The sequence below is a fragment of the Heptranchias perlo genome, unplaced genomic scaffold (assembly GCF_035084215.1).
Source record: "Heptranchias perlo isolate sHepPer1 unplaced genomic scaffold, sHepPer1.hap1 HAP1_SCAFFOLD_199, whole genome shotgun sequence".
Classification (NCBI taxonomy): Eukaryota; Metazoa; Chordata; class Chondrichthyes; order Hexanchiformes; family Hexanchidae; genus Heptranchias; species Heptranchias perlo.
In genome coordinates, this window is record NW_027139215.1 from 538,366 (window position 1) to 558,453 (window position 20,088).

Here is a 20,088-nt window from a genome sequence, read left to right on the forward strand (position 1 = left end):
TTCTTTTTATGTATGCACATATGTGTTATATTTTTATGATATTGCGTCCGTTCGTTACTTGGTCTGAAACCTGAGTTTACAGACTGCGTAATCAAATTATGGCTACCACTTTTGCATTGGTGGCCACTTTACAAATCTGGTTATGTAAATTATGTGAACAATCTCTAGTTCGCGACTTGGGATTATCGCATAAAATATGGCACTTTTGAATTAATCAACCCATAACAAGGAAACAATATTTTAAGGTGGATGAGAGGCATTATGACTTGATTGATTGAGAATGATTCAGGTACTTGGAATTGTTATGAGAGCGTGACTGTAGTTTTTAAGAGTATGTTCATTTCAATTTACGAGTGTGCCCCCAGAATATGGGAGATTTAAGGACAACCTTTGTGCTTTCATGCAAGTGTTTGGCTTTATAGATTTTATTTTAAAGACGTGTGGTCTGAATTTATTTTTACTGTAATTTACGTTACCATTGTTAAAATGGACAGAGCTTTTTAAAAAACAAAAGAAATAAGGATAAAAAGCAGCTTTGGAGAATTACAAAGTTAGAGTTTGAACCTTTTCAAAGCGCTTTTTTGTTTTGTTGACTCATCAGCACGCCTGAAACTGCTACTATGCAGGCTGACTCCTCCCCCGCCCCCAAGGGTTTTTCCACCGTGAAGAAGTAGCTAACCCGTTACTTCTATTTGCCACATTGAATTGCTGAATGTCAGACACGCTGTATTAGTTTTTTTATGTGTCAGCTCGAAGCGATGTCACCATGCTCACCACAGCGAAAGTTCTGATGGAACAAGTTCGAGGTGATTGATAATGATAATGGAGCATGGTTTGTGCGCTAGGTCATGAACTGAATGGGCACAATATTAGGGACTGAACAGAAATTCCACATCCCAAGTGTCAGGCTTGGTGGAAAGAACAAATCGAACGGTTAAAACTCTGTTGAAAAAAGTAATCAGTGAGACTGAGTGAGACTGGGATGCTAACGTACAACTGGTGTTTAAAAGTATTGAAGTAAGGCCTTTTAATTTTTGAAGCAATGATAAGAAAGAGCGTCTCCGAAACACCTTTATGCTTGCCCCGATGACGGATATGTTAAAACAAATCGTTGCCACTGAACCCTTTTCAGTACATAAATTCGGTTATTTCTAATTAAATTCTAACCTGAATGGAGAGTTATTTCTTTATAGACGGAAAGGACGGCGTGGGAGTGTTTAAAGGACAAAATAGGCAGACAGGGAATGTTATATCAGGACAACAAAGACTATAAGGAACATCTGATTCCAAAGGAAATAACCTGTAGTAGGTATGGAGGTTTGTTACTTACTTAATCAGATCCAAAAAAGGGTTAAATGATACAGAAAACAATTCAATCCCAAATGCTATATTGGGCAAACACATGGCAATCTGGAAATCAGATGGGAATATAGATTGGTGTAAGGTGCAAAGATTCGCATTGGTGTATTACGCCAGGAAGCCTGCAAGCAGAGTGGGGATGTTCGCTATTGATTGCACAGTGTTCAGCTTCATTCACAACGCCTCAGATAATAAAGCAGTCCGTGCCCGCATGCAGCAAGATCTGGACAACATCCAGGCTTGGGCTGATAAGTGGCAAGTAACATTCACGCCAGACAAGTGCAGGGAATGATCATCTCCAAGTAGAGAGAGTCCAACCACCACCCCATGACATTCAACGGCATTACCATCGCCGAATCCCCCACTATCAACATCCTGATGGTCACCATTGACCAGAAACTTAACTGGTCAAGCCACATAAATACTGTGGCTACAGGAACAGGTCAAAGGCTGGGTATTCTGTGGTGAGTGACTCACCTCCTGAGTCCCCAAAGCCTTTCCACCATTTACAAGGCACAAGTCAGGAGTGTGATGGAATACTCTCCACTTGCCTGGATGAGTGCAGCTCCAACAACACTCAAGAAGTTCGACACCATCCAGGACAAAACAGCCCGCTTGATTGGCACCTCATCCACCTTAAACATTCACTCTCTCCACCACCGTCGCAAAGTGGCTGCAGTGTGGACCATCCACATGAAGCACTGCAGCAACTCGTTAAAGCTTCTTCGAAAGGACCTCCCAATCCGACGACGTCTACCACCGAGAAGGAAAAGGACAGCAGGTGCACGGGAACAACACCACCTGCACAGTCCCTTTCAATTCACACACCATCCTGACTTGGAAGTACATCGCCGTTTCTTCATCGTCGCTGGGTCAAAATCCTGGAACTCCCCATCTAACAGCACTGTGGGTGAACCTTCACCACACAGACTGCAGCGGTTGAAGAAGGAGGCTCACCACCACCTTCTCAAGGGCAATTAGGGATGAGCAATACCTGCTGGCCTTGCCAGCAATGCCCACATCCCATGCAAGAATTTAAAAAATCGTCCAAATTCCCTATGGTCTGTCTCTCCGTATGTCTAAGTCACTGTATGTTCATATGTATGCGTATGTGTCTGTTTCTTTGTGTAGGTGTGTCTTTCTGTGTGTATGTATGTGTCTGTCGATGCATGCGTGTGTCTGTGTGTGTCTCACATTTTCTATGTTTTCCTGAATGCATCTATTTTTCCTTCTTTCTCTCTCTCTCTCTCCCACGCTCCCCACATAATTTTACTCTGGACATAATCGAACAAAGAGAAGATCTTCCTAGTCTGCTTTCTCATCTGCGCCTGTTCCGAGACCTGTCTCTCTCTGTATCTCCGTCTTTCGACAGTGGCCCGTGGAAAATTAAAAAAACTGTCATCAATTAATAGTTCAAAAAGAGTCAGTAAAACATGAAGCATCTGTGGTGAATGTACGGTAACACTAAGCATCAATTACTTGTTAGTATAGTGGTGAGTATCCCCGCCTGTCACGCGGGAGACCGGGGTTCAATTCCCCGACGAGGAGGTTATTGCCGCTTTCGAAGCTTCACTTTCATTTATCTGCAATATTGGATGTTGAAAATACAATGAAAAACTGATTCGGCCTTTCCCACTTCCACAATTTGATTTCACAGCGATTTTAAAATCTGCTCTCTGCCTCGCTCTTCAGCTCGATGTCAGAACCACAATGATGGGCAAGAAATATAAATGCCGAATTGCGCTGTGGACAGACCGGGTCTGAGTCACCAGCCCGAAACAGGGAGAGACCGATCCACGGAGAGAGAGAGACAAACAGAAAGAAAAAAGACGGAGATAGAGACATGTCTCGGAAGAGGCGCAGATGAGAAAGCAGACTCGGAAGATCTCACATACAGCAATGAAAAGGATGTATGTTTCAGTGAATCTATTTTAAAAACTTTCCACATGCCACTGTTGAAAGAAGACTTACTTTCTATCTCTTTGTTAGTCAAGGTCCAGAGAAAAATTATGTGGGGAACAGGGAAAAAGTGACAGAAAGAAAGAAAGAGAGAGACACTCAGAAACGGGTAGAAAAAGTGAGACACATATTCACACAAACACAAACACACACATTCATAGCTACATACACACTCACACAAAGACACACCGGCATGTACACACAAACATACACACACCAATAACCTGAAAGTAACACAGGACTACTTGCCAAACAGTAGAAGCAGCATGCTACAGACAGAGCTAAGCGATCCCACAACCAACGGATCTTCTGCAGTCCTGTGATGACAGTAAATTTAATTTTCCACGGACCACTGTCGAAAGAACCTTTTACATTTCCATCTCTTTGTTAGACAACGAACAACTGACTCTGTCTTTCGTTCTTTCTTTCTCTCTTTTCATGGTGAGTTGCCCCGCCTTAGTCCGGGGTTTAATTCCCTGACGGGGAGGAAGCATTTATATGACGCCAAAAGATACCTCTTGCTGTTCCAGAAAAGTGATGCTTGGGTATGCGGCTGCAATGTGCTGCAGAGCTCATCGTTAGCATGTGGCTTCAACCTGGACTGAAGAAACCTCACACTTCACCTCGATGTCAGAACCACAATAATGAGGAAGAAATAAAACGCAGAATCGCCCTGTGAACAGACCCGGGCTAATTCACCAGCCCTAAACAGAGCGAGACAGAAAACTGCTCATTATTCCAGGATCATCCTGGAATGTAAAGATACACCCGGTATCTCTTCTTGACCATAAACCGTCTTCTTGAACCCCCTGCCTCCTCCACCCTCACCACAAAAATTGCGAGCAGTTCATGGACTATTTTGTCACTAAGATTGAGACCATCCGTCCACCTGCCGCTCCCTCCCTTCCCCCAGCCCGCCAAGTCAAACTTCCCCCACAGTTCACCCCTGTCCCAACCCTGAACTTGCATCTTTCTCTAGTTTATCTCCTATCTCCCCTCATGCCCTCTCCGAGCTCATCTTGACCATGACACCCACCTCCTACCCCCTACCCCCTCAACCTACTTTCCTGGCCTCCCTGTAGCTGATATTGTTAACGGTTCCCTCTCCTCATGGTACTGTCATCCTCCCCTTCGTGCCCTGAATCCTGAGATTCCCTCCGTAAACCTCTCCTCCTTCAAGACGCTCCTGAAAACCTGCCTCCTTGACCAAGTTTTTGGCCACCTGTCCTAATATCTCCTTATTTGGCTCGGTGAGAATTTTTTTTTGTTGAAAATCGCTCCTGTGAAGCTCCTTGTTGTTTAATTCACAAATGAGGTAAATATCACACAGGAGACTCGGACAAAGAAGGTCCAGCTGGGAGTTGAACACAGGATCTCCTGTTTATTGGACAAGACAGGCGAAGGCACGGAGCCAAATCAAGCAGCAATCGCGTCCCCTGCTTTCACTGATATCCATCAGCTCCCTGTCACTGTCTGTTGGATTGAGGCCGTTTTGTCCTTCTCTATTCCTCTTGTCTATTTCCCTGTGTTTCCCGATACTGTCTGTATCTCTCTCTGTGTTTATCTCTCTGTGTCAATCTGTGGGTTGTTTCTGAACGAACACGTGTGTTTGTGTTTGTTTGTTACATGAAATAAATGAGGGGATCAGACAATTCTCCCTCTGACACTGGAGAAATAATGAGTCAAACTTTATAACAAGATATTGTTTATTGTGATGCAGCAAAGGAAACATTCCATCTTGAATGATTTCGGTTTCACTTCTGTACAAAAAGAAACTGTGACCCCAACGTGTTCCCAACACGCCGCCTTTGAAGTTGATATCAGACACGCTGACATTGCAGCACAAGGTGTTGGCAGCGCGCTGAGGACCTTCGTGTGTCTCTGGGCCTTTCAGACACTTCGTGTGACACAAGATCTTTCCAATCCCCGCCAGCTCCTGGACACCGAGACATCCGTCAGAAGCAGCATTCACCACCAGGGCCGATACCTTTACCGGACTGCAGCAAATCCAATGCTGGAAATAAAAAGCAGTGCGGACAGTATGTGGAAAACAGTTAACCTTTCAGTGTTCAGACTTTAGTTCGAACTGTAAACAGGGCTTTGGGTAGATATAAACTGGGTGTGTATGAGTGTGCTGTTGTTTCATTAACTATGGGAGTGTATATATGAGTGTGACGTTCATATATGAACTGTGGGGTGTGTGTGTTTGAGTGCGATGTTTATATATGAACTGTGGGGGGGGGGGTGTTTGAGTGCGATGTTTATATATGAACTGTGGGGGGGGGTGTTTGAGTGTGATGTTTATATATGAACTGTGGGGGTGTGTGTTTGAGTGCGATGTTTATATATGAACTGTGGGTGTGTGTTTGAGTGCGATGTTTATATATGAACTGTGGGGGGGGGGTGTTTGAGTGTGATGTTTATATATGAACTGTGGGGGTGTGTGTTTGAGTGCGATGTTTATATATGAACTGTGGGTGTGTGTTTGAGTGTGATGTTTATATATGAACTGTGGGTGTGTGTTTGAGTGTGATGTTTATATATGAACTGTGGGTGTGTGTGTTTGAGTGCGATGTTTATATATGAACTGTGGGTGTGTGTTTGAGTGTGATGTTTATATATGAACTGTGGGTGTGTGTGTTTGAGTGCGATGTTTATATATGAACTGTGGGGGTGTGTTTGAGTGTGATGTTTATATATGAACTGTGGGGGTGTGTGTTTGAGTGCGATGTTTATATATGAACTGTGGGGGTGTGTGTTTGAGTGTGATGTTTATATATGAACTGTGGATGTGTGTGTTTGAGTGCGATGTTTATATATGAACTGTGGGTGTGTGTTTGAGTGCGGTGTTTATATATGAACTGTGGGTGTGTGTTTGAGTGCGGTGTTTATATATGAACTGTGGGTGTGTGTTTGAGTGCGGTGTTTATATATGAACTGTGGGTGTTTGTTTGAGTGCGGTGTTTATATATGAACTGTGGGTGTGTGTTTGAGTGCGGTGTTTATATATGAACTGTGGGTGTGTGTTTGAGTGCGGTGTTTATATATGAACTGTGGGTGTGTGTTTGAGTGCGGTGTTTATATATGAACTGTGGGTGTGTGTTTGAGTGTGATGTTTATATATGAACTGTGGGTGTGTGTTTGAGTGTGATGTTTATATATGAACTGTGGGGGTGTGTTTGAGTGTGATGTTTATATATGAACTGTGGGGGGGGGGTGTTTGAGTGCGATGTTTATATATGAACTGTGGGGGTGTGTGTTTGAGTGTGATGTTTATATATGAACTGTGGGGGTGTGTGTTTGAGTGCGATGTTTATATATGAACTGTGGGGGGGGGGTGTTTGAGTGCGATGTTTATATATGAACTGTGGGTGTGTGTTTGAGTGCGATGTTTATATATGAACTGTGGGTGTGTGTTTGAGTGCGATGTTTATATATGAATTGTGGGGGGGGGTGTTTGAGTGTGATGTTTATATATGAACTGTGGGTGTGTGTTTGAGTGCGATGTTTATATATGAAGTGAGGAATGAACGGGAGGGGCAATTCCTCCCGTGGTTATATTTTCTTCCAAGACGATGACACAAAGTCCAATTTGCGGTGGTGCTGAAATAGCTCAGTTGGGAGAGCGGTTGACTGAAGATCTCAAGGTCCCTGATTTAATCCTGGGTTTCAGCACTTTTTATTTACACCCTCTCCAGTTTTATATAGAAACAGGAATCAATGTTTAAGGGATGTGGCGCGCAGTGTTTATGGAAACAGTGTAATTAAATTTGACACTTTAATCAGTTCCTTCTCCAACCCAGACTCTTATCATTAGATTTGCGCCTTCACCGAGTTTAAAATGGGTTCCTCAGTGATATAAATAAACCGGTAACAACCCCGAAACCCCAGCGGGTATATTTTTTCCAATACTGAGTGACGGTCTCGATTTCCATTGAAATTTTCAATCAGCAAATCCCAGCGGTCGTTATGAGTTTGACAAACTAATTTATGTACTTGACTGGTTCCTGGAAATGATCAAAATGGGGCTTTCCTTACCCGTACAGATAAATAAATAAACACATTCGGTCATTTCGCAAATAACAGTTGAATAAATCAAGAAATCGCAGTATCTGTGGGGAGATACTCGCTTCACCGGGGCGTCATTGTGCACTTTGATTGATACTTCACGTTATTCACATCTTACACTAGCAACACCTCCGGGCGGCAATCAGGACTTTGCTGATTTGAGCAGAGTTCAGCGAGCAATGCAAAATTCATCCACCGTGGCTTCGGATTGGACCGAGACCCAAGACTTCTGGTGAATAAACGGAAGGAACCAACACATCAAATGATAAATGCAATAATGGCGTGGGTGGCACAGAAAACCATGCGTGCAGAGCACAATGGATTAACAGCCCATCACCTCAACCACTCGGCCACCTCGACACATGAACATTACCCAGAAAGCCCTTTTGTTTTCGTCTCTCAGTGCAAAATCCTGGACTCAGCAAGAAAGCCAAATTTCACTCACCAGTCACCAGATCCTGAAAGCTACGCACAGTTCCATGTGGCCGAGCGCTCTCAGGCGCTGGATTAAAACTCCAGTCTCCATAGGGGCGTGAACTCGAATCCCACCACTACGAAAATTTGAGTTGCTATTTTTAGCCTCATCACCAAAACTGCTTCCTTTCAAAATCGTGCGTTGCGCGACATTGCTGTCGTTGGACCGGACCTGATGGGCATCGCCATGATCGCACGAAGGTTCGCGCTCTGTGTGGTGGTCGCTGTAACCTGTTTCGATCCGAGTCACGGCGCACCTCACTTCACCTCTTTTATCAATGTGTTCCTGATCATTTTCATCAACATCTTTGAAAGTGGCAGCACCAGTTGGTGAAACCGTTAAAACAGCATCCGGTTCCTTGGCTTAATAATAGAGAAATAGAGCACAAAAGCAAGGAAGTTATGTTAAACGTTTATAAATCTTTGTTCAGGCCTCATCTGAAGTGTTGTGTCCAATTCTGGGCACTATAATTTATTAAGGAGGTCAGGGTCTTGGAGAGGATGGAGAGGAGATTTCCCAGAATTATACCAGGGATGGGGTTTAGTTGTGTGGAGAGACTCGAGAACCTGGGATTGTTCTGCTTCGAGCAATGAAGGTTAAGGGTAGAAATAATCCACGTGTTCAAAATTAAGACGGGTTTTGATCGAGTAAATAAGGAGAAACTTCACCCACTGGCGGGAGGGTCGGCAACCAACGGACGCAGATTTAAGATAATTGGCAAAAGGGAGTTAAGGAGATTTTTTTTACACAGCGAATTGTTATGATCTGGAACGCACTGCCTTAAAGGATGGTGGAGCTCGATTCAATTGTAACTTTAGAAGGATAATTGGATGGAGTAAATCAGTTTTCGCCACCAACAAAAAATATTTATTTCAAGTATTAAAGATTGATTTATTACTGCATTTTATTGGCAGAGAACAAAAGGGGCAAAGTGCACTATGCCGTGACTCGGATTCGAACCGAGGTTGCTGCGACCACAACGCAGAGTACTAACCACTATACGATCACGGCGCCACATGTTACTCAGAGCACTTGCCCCCGCGCCTCTTCTCCCCGGAGCATTTATAAAGCTCCTTTAACGTAGCAAAACGTCCCAAGGCGCTTCACAGGAGATTTTAAACAAAATTTGACACCGAGCCACAGAAGGAGATATTCGAAGCAAAATACTGCGGATGCTGGAAATTTGAAATAAAAACAGAAAATTCTGTAAATAATCAGCAAATCAGGCGGCGTCTGTGGAGAGAGAAACAGAGTTAACATTTCAGGTCGATGATCCTTCGTCAGAACTGGAAAAGGTTGAAGATTAAACAGTTTTTAAGCAAGGACAGAGTCAGGAAAAGGGATGGGGGAGGAAGGGGAGGGGAGGAAAGAACAAAAGGGAAGGTCTCTGATAGGGTGGAGGGCAGGAGTGATTAAATAACAAAAGGAATGATGGTGCAAGGCAAGGAGGGTGGTAATGGGACAAGTAAAGAAACAAAAGATGGGTCTAGAGGAGCTGTAAACGGCAACATTAGCACCATAACCAGCACTTGCTGTCCGAAAAAAAATGTGAGCAGTGTTTATGATCTGAAGTTATTGAAATCAATGTTGAGTTCAGAAGGTTGTAAAGAGCCTGATCGAAAGATGAGGTGCTGTTTCTCGAGCTTATGTTGAGCTTCATTGGAACAGTGTAAGAGGCCGAGGACAGAGAGGTCAGAGTGGGATTGGGACGGGGAATTAAAATGGCAAGCGACCGGAATCTCAGGGTCACGCTTGTGGACTGAGCGGAGGTGTTCAGCAAAGCTATTACAAATAAATCGCTGTTTCACCTGGAAGGAATGTTTGGGGCCCTGGAAGGTGGGAAGGGAGGAGGTGAAAGGGCAGGTGTTGCATCTCCTGCACTCGCATGGGAAGGTGCCGTGGGGAGGAGAGCGAGTGTTGGGGGTGATGGAAGAGTGGACCAGGGTGTCGTGGAGGGAGCGGTCCCTTCGGAATACTGAAAGGGGAGGGGAGGGGAAGATGTTTTTGGTGGTGGCATCGCGCTTGGACGTGGTGGAAGTGGCGGAGGATCATACATTGAATGTGGAGGCTGGTGGGGTGGAAGCCAAGGACAAGGGGGACCTACCGTGGTTCTGGGAGGGAGTGGAATGGGTAAGGGCAGAAGTGGAGGAAATAGGATGGAGACAGTCGAGGGACCAGTCAACTACAGTGGAGGGGAATCCTAGGTTCAGAAAAAAGGAAGACATATCGGAAGCACTGGTGTGGAAGGTGGCATCATCAGAACAGACACAACGGAGACGGAGAAACTGGGAGAAGGGAATAGAGGCCTTACAGGAAGCAGGGTGGGAGGAAGTGTAATCAAAGTAGCTGTGGGGGTCGGTGGACTTATAATAGATATTGGTTGACAGCCTATCCCCGGAAATGGAGGTGGAGAAGTCAAGGAAGGGAAGGTTCGGAGATGGACCATGTGAAGGCGAGGGGAAGGGTGGAAATTGGAAGCAAACTTGACTGGGGCAAGAGCAGGAAGTGACATCGATACAGTCATCAATGTACCGGAAAAAGAGGTGAGGGAGGGGACCTGAGTAGGACTGGAACAAAGAATGTTCCACGTAGCCCACAAAAAGGCAGGCATAGCTGGGACCCATTGGGGTTCCCATAGCGACATCTTTCATTTGGAAGAAGTTAGTGGAGTCAAAGGAGAAGTTGTTCAACGTTAGAACAAGTTCAGCCAGACGGAGGAGGGTGGTGGAGGATGGGGATTGGTTAGGCCTTCGTTCATGGAAGAGGCAGGGGGCCCGCAGGCCGTCCTGGTGGGGGATGGAGGTGTAGATGGACTGGACGTCCATGGTGAAAAGGAGGGGGTTAGGACTGGGGAACTGGAAATTGTTCAAGTGGCGGAAGGAATAGGATGAGTTCCGGAAAGAGAATAAACTGGACGAGGGGAGAGAAAGTAGAGTCGAAATAGGAAGAAATTTGTTCCACGGGGCAAGAACAGGCTGAGACGATGGATCTCCTGGGGCAGTCCTGATTTGGATCATGGGAAGGAGGTAGAAGGGGGTTCGGGGACTGTGAGGTTGGAGTCCGTGGGGGGAAGATCTCCAGAGGAGGAGGTCAGTGATGGTCTGGGAATCAATGGCTTGATGTTCGGTGGTGGGGTCATGGTCCAGGGGAAGGTAGGAGGAGGTATCGGAGAGTTGGTGTTCAGCCTCCACTAGGTAGAGGTCTACTCACCTCACAACAACAACAGAGCCGCCATTGTCAGCAGGTTTAATGACAATGTCAGGGCCGGACTCGAGAGAACGGAGTGCTGCGAGTTCAGAGGGAGGGAGGTTAGAGTGAGTGAGGCGAGCAGAGAAATTGAGACGGCCGATGTCACGCTGGCAGTTCCCAATCAAAAGATCAAGAGAGGGTAAGAGGATAGAGGGAGGGGTCCAGGTGGACCGAGAATTCTGAAGATGGGAGAAAGGGTCCGCTGTGCGGGGGGAAGACTCCTGGACAAAGAAATGGGCGCGGAGGAGGAACGCTGAATATCATGGAGATATCTGGAATCATGGGTGGATCCGAAACATGAAGGGTGGAATTTAAGTTGGAATCCACGTGGAATAAGTCGGAGCCGGACACAGTTGCTGAGGAAGGAGATGTGTCTGTGAAAGTGAGTTTTAGTAGAAACCTGATCAAACACTCTCTCTTCAGCAGCACCGACTCTCTCTACTTCAGAGCTGTCCTGGTCCGCAGTTCCATTTCATCCTTCGCCTCATCCAGCGCTTCAACTAAAGAACTTTTTTTCTTCCTTTCAGGTGTCAAGGACCGCAAGTTTCAACAACTCTTAGATACCAACACCCCTCCCGATCCTTCTTCCCCTTCACTTTCCTCTGACCCCATCCCTCCCTCCAATCTCTTTGTCGTGTTTTCACCATTCCCCCTGACCTTCCCCTCTCTGACACCGAACGTCAGTCCTCAGCAAAGGCCTCAGCTTCATCCCCTTACGCCCCCACCTCAATGAGTTTCGAGCTCGACACGATGCTGAGCTCTTCTTCCGTCGCCTTCACCTCCGCGCCCATTTCATTGACCAGGAGTCTTCCCCCCGCACAGCGGACCCTTTCTCCCATCTTCAGAATTCTCGTTCCGCCTGGACCCCTCCCTCTATCCTCTTACCCTCTCTTGATCTTTCCATTGAGAACTTCCGGCGTGAAATCGGCTGTCTCAATTTCTTTACTCCCCTCACTCACTCTAACCTCCCTCCATCTGAACTCGCAGCACTCCGTTCTCTCGAGTCTGACCCTGTCATTGTCATTAAACCTGCTGACAAGGGCAGCGCTATTGTTGTTGTGAGGTGAACAGACCTCGAACTGGAGGAGGCTGAACGCCAACTCTCCAATACCTCCTCCTACCTTCCCCTGCAGGGTGATCCCACCACCGAACTTCAAGCCATAGTTTCCCAGACCGTCATTGTCCTCATCTCCTCTGGAGATCTTCCCCCATGGCCTCCAACCTCACAGTCCCCCAACCCCGCACAGCCCACTTCTACCTCCTTCCCAAGATCTACAAACAGGACTGCCCTGGTAGATCCATCGTCTCAGCCTGTTCTCGTCCCACGGAACCAATTTCTTCCTATCTCGACTCTATTTTCTCTCCCCTCCTCCAGTCTATTCCGACCTACATCCACGACTCTTCCGACACCCTCCGCCACTTAAACAGTTTCCAGTTCCCCAGCCCTAACCGTCTCCTTTTTACCGTGGACGTCCAGTCCGTCTACACCTCCATCTCCCACCAGGGCGTCCTGTGGGCCCTCAGCCTCTTCCATGAACGAAGGCCCAACCGGTCCCCATCCACCAGCCTCCTCCGCCTGGCTGAACTTGTTCTTACATTGAACCTTTGACTCCACTCATTTCCTCCAAATAAACAGTGTTGCTATGGGAACCCCTATGGGTCCGAGCTATGCCTTCGATTTTCTCGAAGGATATGTGGAACATTCTTTGTTCCAGTCCTACTCAGGCCCCCTCCCTCACCTCTTTTTCTGGTGCATTGATGACTGTATCGATGCCGTTTCCTGCTCTCGCCCCGAACTGGGAAATGTCATCAAGGTTGCTTCCCATTTCCACCCTTCCCTCGCCTTCACACGGTCCATCTCCGAATCTTCCCTTCCCTTCCTCGACTTCTCGATCACCATTTCTGGAGATAGGCCGTCAACCAATATCTATTATAAGCCCACCGACCCTCACAGCTACCTTGATTACACTTCCTCCCACTCCGCTTCCTGTAAGGACTCTATTCCCTTCTCCCAGTTTCTCTGTCGTCGCCGCATCTGTTCTGACGATGCCACCTTCCACACCAGTGCTTCCGATATGTCTTCCTTTTTCCTCAACCGATGATTCTCCTCCATTGTAGTTGACAAGGCCCTTGACCATGTCCGTCCAATTTCCCCACTTCTGCCCTCACCCCCTTCCTCCCAGAACCGTGATAGTGTCCCCCTTGTCCTTACCTTCCACCCTACCAGCCTCCACATTCAATGTACCATCCTCCCCCATTTCCGCCACCTCCAGTGGAATGCCACCACCAAACACATCTTCCCCTCCCTTCTCCTTTCAGCCTTCCGAATGGACCGCTCATTCCATGACTCCCTGGTCCACTCTTCAATCACCCTCAACACCCGCTCTCCTCCCCACGGCACCTTCCCATGCAAGTGCAGGAGATGCAACAGCTGCCCTTTCATTCGATTTTCTTGTACTTCTTTCAATTTACTGTACTGTATTCACTGCTCACAATGCAGCCTCCTCAACATTGGGGCGACCAAAGGCAGATTGGGTGAGTGCTTTGCTGAACACTTCCGCTCAGTCCACAAGTGTGACCCTGAGCTTCCGGTCGCTTGCCATTTTAATTCCCCGTCCCACTCCCACTCTGACCTCTCTGTCCTCGGCCTCTTACACTGTCCCAGTGGAACTCAACGGAAGCTCGAGAAACAGAACCTCATCTTTCGATCAGGCTCTTTACAACCTTCTGAACTCAACATTGATTTCAATAACTTCAGATCATAAACACTGCTCACATTTTTTCGGAGACCAAGTGCTGGTTATGGTTTTGATGTTGCCATTTACAGCTCCTCTTGACCCATCTTTTGTTTCTTTACTTGTCCCATTACCACTCTCCTTGCCTTGCACCATCATCCTTTTTATTATTTAATCACTCCTGCCCTCCACCCAATCAGAGACCTTCCCTTTTGTTCTTTCCTCACCTCCCCTTCCTCCCCCATCCCTTTTCCTGACTCTGTACTTGCTTAAAAACGGTTTAATCTTCAACTTTTTCCATTTCTGACGAAGGGTCATCGACCTGAAACGTTCACCCTGTTTCTCTCTCCACAGACGCTGCCTGACTTGTTGAGTATTTCCAGCATTTTCTGTTGTTATTTCAGATTTCCAGCATCCGCAGTATTTTGCTTCTAATATCTCCTTCTGTGGCTCGGTGTCAAATATTGTTTAAAAAAGCTCCTGTGAAGCCCCTTGGGACGTTTTGCTACGTTAAATGTGCGATATAAATGGACGTTGTATTTGTAGTTGTTGTTGTTGAAACTGATTAAAGTTTCTCTGTCACCCAGTGTCCATGTCAGTGTTTCTGTCAGTCTGCAGCAGAAAGTTATCGTTGATCAATGGCGATTACAACAATTATTCATCTTTCACAGAGTTTCATTAATTTCCTGTAATTAATGTAATCAGGTTCTTGTCGCTGCAACCTCAAACTTTAGCTCGGTGAATTAATGGTTTAGTTTGTAACAAGTCGTGTTACCTGCGCAAAGCAGGCGCACAGGAGTTCCAAATCCACCCTCTCACCACCATAAGACCATAAGCGATTGGAGCAGGAGTCGGCCATTTGGCCCTTCGAGCCTGCTCCGCCATTTAATGAGATCATGGCTGATCTGATTTTTACCTCAACTCCACTTTTCCGCCTTTTCCCCATATCCTTTGACTCCCTCGCCACTCGGCAATCACATTAACTGAACTTTACTCTGGCCCAGTGTCACCGCGCTGAAATCACGTCTTTCTCCGGCAGATGATTTTAACATCAGGGTTGCTGGTTTACGAGTGAAAAGTGATCCCGCTTCACTCTAGGGGCATTGGACAAATTTGTAGATGCCGTGTAGTCGGTGCTGAGACCACTGCTTTTCTTGATATATATTAATGACTTGGACTGGGGTGTTCAGGGTATAATTTCAAAATTTGCACATGACACAAAAGCTGGAAGGGTAGTAACCAGTGAGGAGGATAGTGATAGACTTCAAGAGGATATGGACAGGCTGGTGGGATGGGCGGACACGTGGCAGATGAAATTTAACGCAGAAAAATGTGAAGTGATACATTTCGGTAGGAAGAACGAGGAGAGGCAAAATAAATTAGAGGGCACAACTCTAAAAGAGGTACAGGAACAGAGAGATCTGGGGGTATATGTGCACAAATCGTTAAAGGTGACAAGGCAGGTTAAGAAAGCCGATTAAAAAGCATACGGGATCCTGGAATTTATAAATAGAGGCATCGAGTAAAAAATTATGGAAGTCATGATGAAACTTTGTAAAACACTGGTTTGGCCACAACTGGAGCATTGTGTCCAGTTCTGGGCACCGCACTTTTGGAAAGATCTGATGGCCGGAGAGAGGGTGCAGAAGAGATTTACAAGAATGATTCCAGGGATGAGGGACTTTCGTTACGTGGACAGACTGGAGAAGCTGGGGTTGTTCTCCTTGGAACAGAGAAGGTTGTGAGGAGATTTGATCGAGGCATTCAAAATCATGAAGGGTACAGACAGAGTAGATAGAGAGAAACTGTTCCCATTGGTGGAAATGTCAAGCACCAGAGGACACAGATTTGACGTGATTGGCAAAAGAACCAAAGGTGAAATGAGGAAAAACTTTTTTACACAGCGAGTGGTTAGGATCTGGAATGCACTGCCCGAGGGGGTGGTGGAGGCAGATTCAATCATGGCCTTCAAAAGGAAATGGATAAGTACTTGAAAGGAAAAGAATTGCAACCGGAAAAGGGCGGGTGAGTGGGACCAGCTGGATTGCTCTTGCATGGAGCCGGCGGGGACTCGATGGGCCGAATGGCCTCCTTCCGTTCTGTAGCCTTTCTAAGATTCTAGGATTCTCGTGGGCCAAGTAAAGGATCAGGACAGATAATACCGAGAACAATTCAAAAAGAAGCACAAATTGATGAAACCAGCGCTGGTGAAATTGCTGGGTGGATATTTAAAGGATGGGCCGTGGGAGGGGCTGGACCGCTATTCTGCAACAATTTGAGGCGCTGCTTATTGCTGTGGTTCGGGTCTTGTAACAACAGCTGAGGTGTGGCGCCGTGATCGTATAGTGGTTAGTACTCTGCGTTGTGGTCGCAGCAACCTCGGTTCGAATCCGAGTCACGGCATAACTTTCTCACCTCTTTTATCCTCTGCCACACAAACTGATAGAATGCAGCAATATTTCAATCTTTAATATATACAAGAAATATTTTTTGTTGGTGGCGAAAACCTTACCATTCCTTCAAATCCCAGCACTCTCACATGCCTGTACTTGATGTTCCACAGTTCAAACCCGCCTCTTCTCCCAGCTTTTTCTTCCTTCCACAGTCAATCGGCCGCCTTTCCTTTCCTCCTTCCATTTCATGGACACTTTCCTGCGGCATTGCCGACTCTAACATTCACTTTCACGATCTCACGCCCTTAAGTTTGTTCTGCTCCGACCGCTGTTTCTATTGGACACATGTCCCATTCGCACCAATGTTCATTTGTGCCTTGAAATCAGTCGATATGTTTCGATCTGCGTGACCGCTCGACAGGCAAACACGACGAAAGCAGGGCTGGTCTCTGGAAAGACAGCCGCCCGATTGTTCACGAAATTTACTTGGGGAATCTTGTGATCCAGGGGATGGTAACCGAAGAACTGGTTTTTGTTTTGATGCTTGTTGGCTCTTTTCTCTCAGCAGTTGAGTTGCGTGAGTGACGGGCAGCGCCACAGAGCTGTGAATGGCGGTTGAAAGGTTCACATTTGGCAAGTTGGGGCGGTGCAGTAAGATCGGAAGTGTTCCGCCTTGATCTTAATAGTTCTGTTGAAACATGCGATTGAATCGAGTAGAGGATAAATGTAAAGAGTGCCAGTGGGGAAAAAGGAACGATTACAGACCATCAGCGAAAGGTCTTTCAAATTCTCATGCCGCAGGACGCTGTGAGCAGAAACGGCAGATTTTAAAGCGCGTGTGTTGGAAAGTAAAGTGCGATCTTGTGTGTGAGAAGAGCACAAGAAAGTTGTGCTTGAAGCTGCGCCCTTGAGGCAAGTTGCAGGTTGTCAGGAAAACTGCTCCAGTGAAAGCTCAAAGATAAACCCAGAAACTGCTGGTAACACTCAGCAGGTCAGGTAGTATCTGTGGAGAGATACTCAAGTATTTATCCAATTCTCCTTTTAAAGTTACGATTGAATCGAGCTCCACCATCCTTTAAGGCAGTGCGTTCCAGATCATAACAATCCGCTGTGTAAAAAAAAATCTCCGTATTTCCTTCTAGTTCTATTGCCCATTATCTTAACTCTGCGTCCGTTGGTTGCCGACCCTCCCGCCAGTGGGTGAAGTTTCTCCTTATTTACTCCATCAAAACCCCTCTTAATTTTGAACACGTGGATTACTTCTACCCTTAACCTTCATTGCTCGAAGCAGAACAATCCCAGGTTCTCGAGTCTCTCCACACAACTAAACCCCATCCCTGGTATAATTCTGGGAAATCTCCTCTCCATCCTCTCCAAGACCTTGACCTCCTTAATAAATTATAGTGCCCAGAATTGGACACAATACTTCATATGAGGTCTGAACAATGATTTATAAACGTTCAACATAACTTCCTTGCTTTTGTGCTGCATTTCCCTATTATTAAGCCAAGGAACCGGATGCTGTTTTAACGGTTTCACCAACTTGTGCTGCCACATTCAAAGATGTTGATGAAAATGATCAGGAACACATTGAGTGAGATCAGATAACAGAGCACAGGCCGGGATGGCGGAGAGAGACAGAGACACGTGTTGTGATCTGTCCAACACCGTGCGATCTCCCCTGGTGTGTCAGCTTTCTGTCTTTATACAGAGTGTAATGTATTGAATTATCTCTTGGATCACACGGAGTGGTAGACGGGGGTCTGTGTGCGGAGGGTTCGGGGGGTGAGCTCTGATTCCCGCCCTCTTCTGGATTGAAAGGAGAAAAGAATGAATGAGAGAGAGAAGCGTTTTGGGAGAAGGGATGATGAAAGAATTTGTCCATGAACCTGATTAAAGTGGCCCAAAAACAAGATAATATTAAGATATCATCAGCAGAACATTAATACAAGCTGTGAAACAAAAGCAAAATACTGCAGATGCTGGAAATCTGAAGTAAAAACAGAAAATGCTGGAAATACTCAGCAGGTCAGGCAGCATCTGTGGAGAGAGTTCTGATGAAAGGTCATCGACCTGAAAGGATGTTTCTCTCTCCACAGATGCTGCCTGACCTGCTGAGTGTTTCCCGCATTTTCTGTTTTTATTATTAATATAACCTGAGCTCTGTCGAGCGTTTGTTGGTCGATTCACTGATAAAGCTGGGAATTGAGGGGAAGCTGGTTCATGGCGAACCCCAGCTCTGAATCCCCCCGGCAGAGAGTTCAAGGAATGTTTAATATAAATGAGATTCAACGACAGGATCAGAAAATCTCTCCTTGATGGTCGGTCTCATTCTCCCGAAGTGAGGAATGAGCGGGAGGGGCAATTCCACCCGGCTTTATATTTTATTCCAAGAGGATGACCCAAAGACCAGTTTGATGTGGGGCTGAAATAGCTCAGTTGGGAGAGCGTTAGACTGAAGATCTAAAGGTCCCTCATTCGATCTTGGGTTTTGGCAGTCTTTGGTTTATTTTGTTTCTTCTTCTTTGGTTCGATTCTCGAGCATTTACTTCTGCTGACATTTTTAACCGACACTGAACGGTTGGGGATGGAATGGAGAGACATCAAGGATGTCTGTATTTCGCTTTTATTTCTCTATTTCCTTCTGCCTTTCTCTCTGGTTTTTGTCTCTCTCGGTGCCCGATGAACATTTGATTTGATGCATTTGTCCTAAACTGATGCCTTTTCCACATCTCAGGGCGGTCAGACACGCTCTGTCTGTCTGTTACTGCTTGTGACCATTAACGGGAACAGGCCGCGAGTTAAACATTTATCAGCAAACCGCCAGAGAGATAACACAGCGGGAATAAAACATATTGCCTCACATTGTTAGACACCGAGTGACACAAATTGTAATGTGTGTCAGTGAACAGACCCGGAAAACAGAGTCCGAGAAAGGAAAGAAATAGAGAGATAGAAAAGAGTCATAAAAAGAAAGAAAACCCTTTCTCCACCCCAACAACAACAACAACTTGCATTTATATCGCGCCTTTAACGGAGTAAAACGTCCCAAGGCGCTTCACAGGAGCGATTATCAAACAAAATGTGACACGGAGCCAAATAAGGAGATATTGGGACAGGTGAGGTCGGTTTTAAGTGTCTTAAGGGAGGAGAGAGAGGTCGAGAGGCGGGGAGGTTAAGGGGGGGAAATCCAGAGCTTTGGGCCCAGTCGGTTGAAGGCACGGCCGCCAATGGTGGAGCGATGAAAATCGTGGATGCGCAAGAGGCCTGAATTGGAGGAGCTCAGAGATCTCGGAGGGTTGTAGGGGTGGAGGAGGTTACAGAGATAGGGAGGGGCGAGGTCATGGAGGGATTTGAACACGAGGAGGAGAATTTTAAATTTGAGATGTTGGTGGACTGGGAGCCAATGTAGGTCAGTGAGCAGAGGGGTTCTCCTCCTGAACGGTGGTTTGAATGTTTGGGGGGCGGGGCTCTGATAAATATCTCGATTTAATATAATGATCCCACTTTTCAACTACCACCGAGTTATTACAATGCTGACCTGGAACAATCTAGGACATACCGCAAAACAAGACATAAAGATCAATGGTCACTTTAGCAAGGAGTTTAAAAGATTCTTCTAAGAAGGAGAAGGCTGAAGAAACGGACTGTGAACATTTCATGGTGGCCGATTTATTTGTGTCCAGGGACAGGGATGAGACACATGAAATGTTTCACACATTTCAAATCTCCTCGGTCAGACTGCCGATTGTTTATTGATCAGGAAGATGTCTGGTAATAATCTGAGACCCAGTGAAGAGGTGAGAACAGAGCAGCAGGGAATGATCCCAGAACAATAGGAGCCAGCAGC

General features: G+C 46.2%; 3 non-coding genes across 3 annotated transcripts; 2 read left to right on the forward strand and 1 right to left on the reverse strand.

Annotated features, from left to right (window-relative positions):
- Nucleotides 1-8,800: 8,800 nt before the first annotated feature.
- Nucleotides 8,801-8,872, reverse strand: trnah-gug (transfer RNA histidin (anticodon GUG)). Its single transcript has one exon. It is a non-coding gene; the product is annotated as a tRNA-His (tRNA).
- A 7,304-nt stretch (nucleotides 8,873-16,176) lies between these two features.
- Nucleotides 16,177-16,248, forward strand: trnah-gug (transfer RNA histidin (anticodon GUG)). The gene has a single exon. It is a non-coding gene; the product is annotated as a tRNA-His (tRNA).
- Nucleotides 16,249-18,662: 2,414 nt separating this feature from the next.
- Nucleotides 18,663-18,735, forward strand: trnaf-gaa (transfer RNA phenylalanine (anticodon GAA)). The gene has a single exon. It is a non-coding gene; the product is annotated as a tRNA-Phe (tRNA).
- Nucleotides 18,736-20,088: the final 1,353 nt, after the last annotated feature.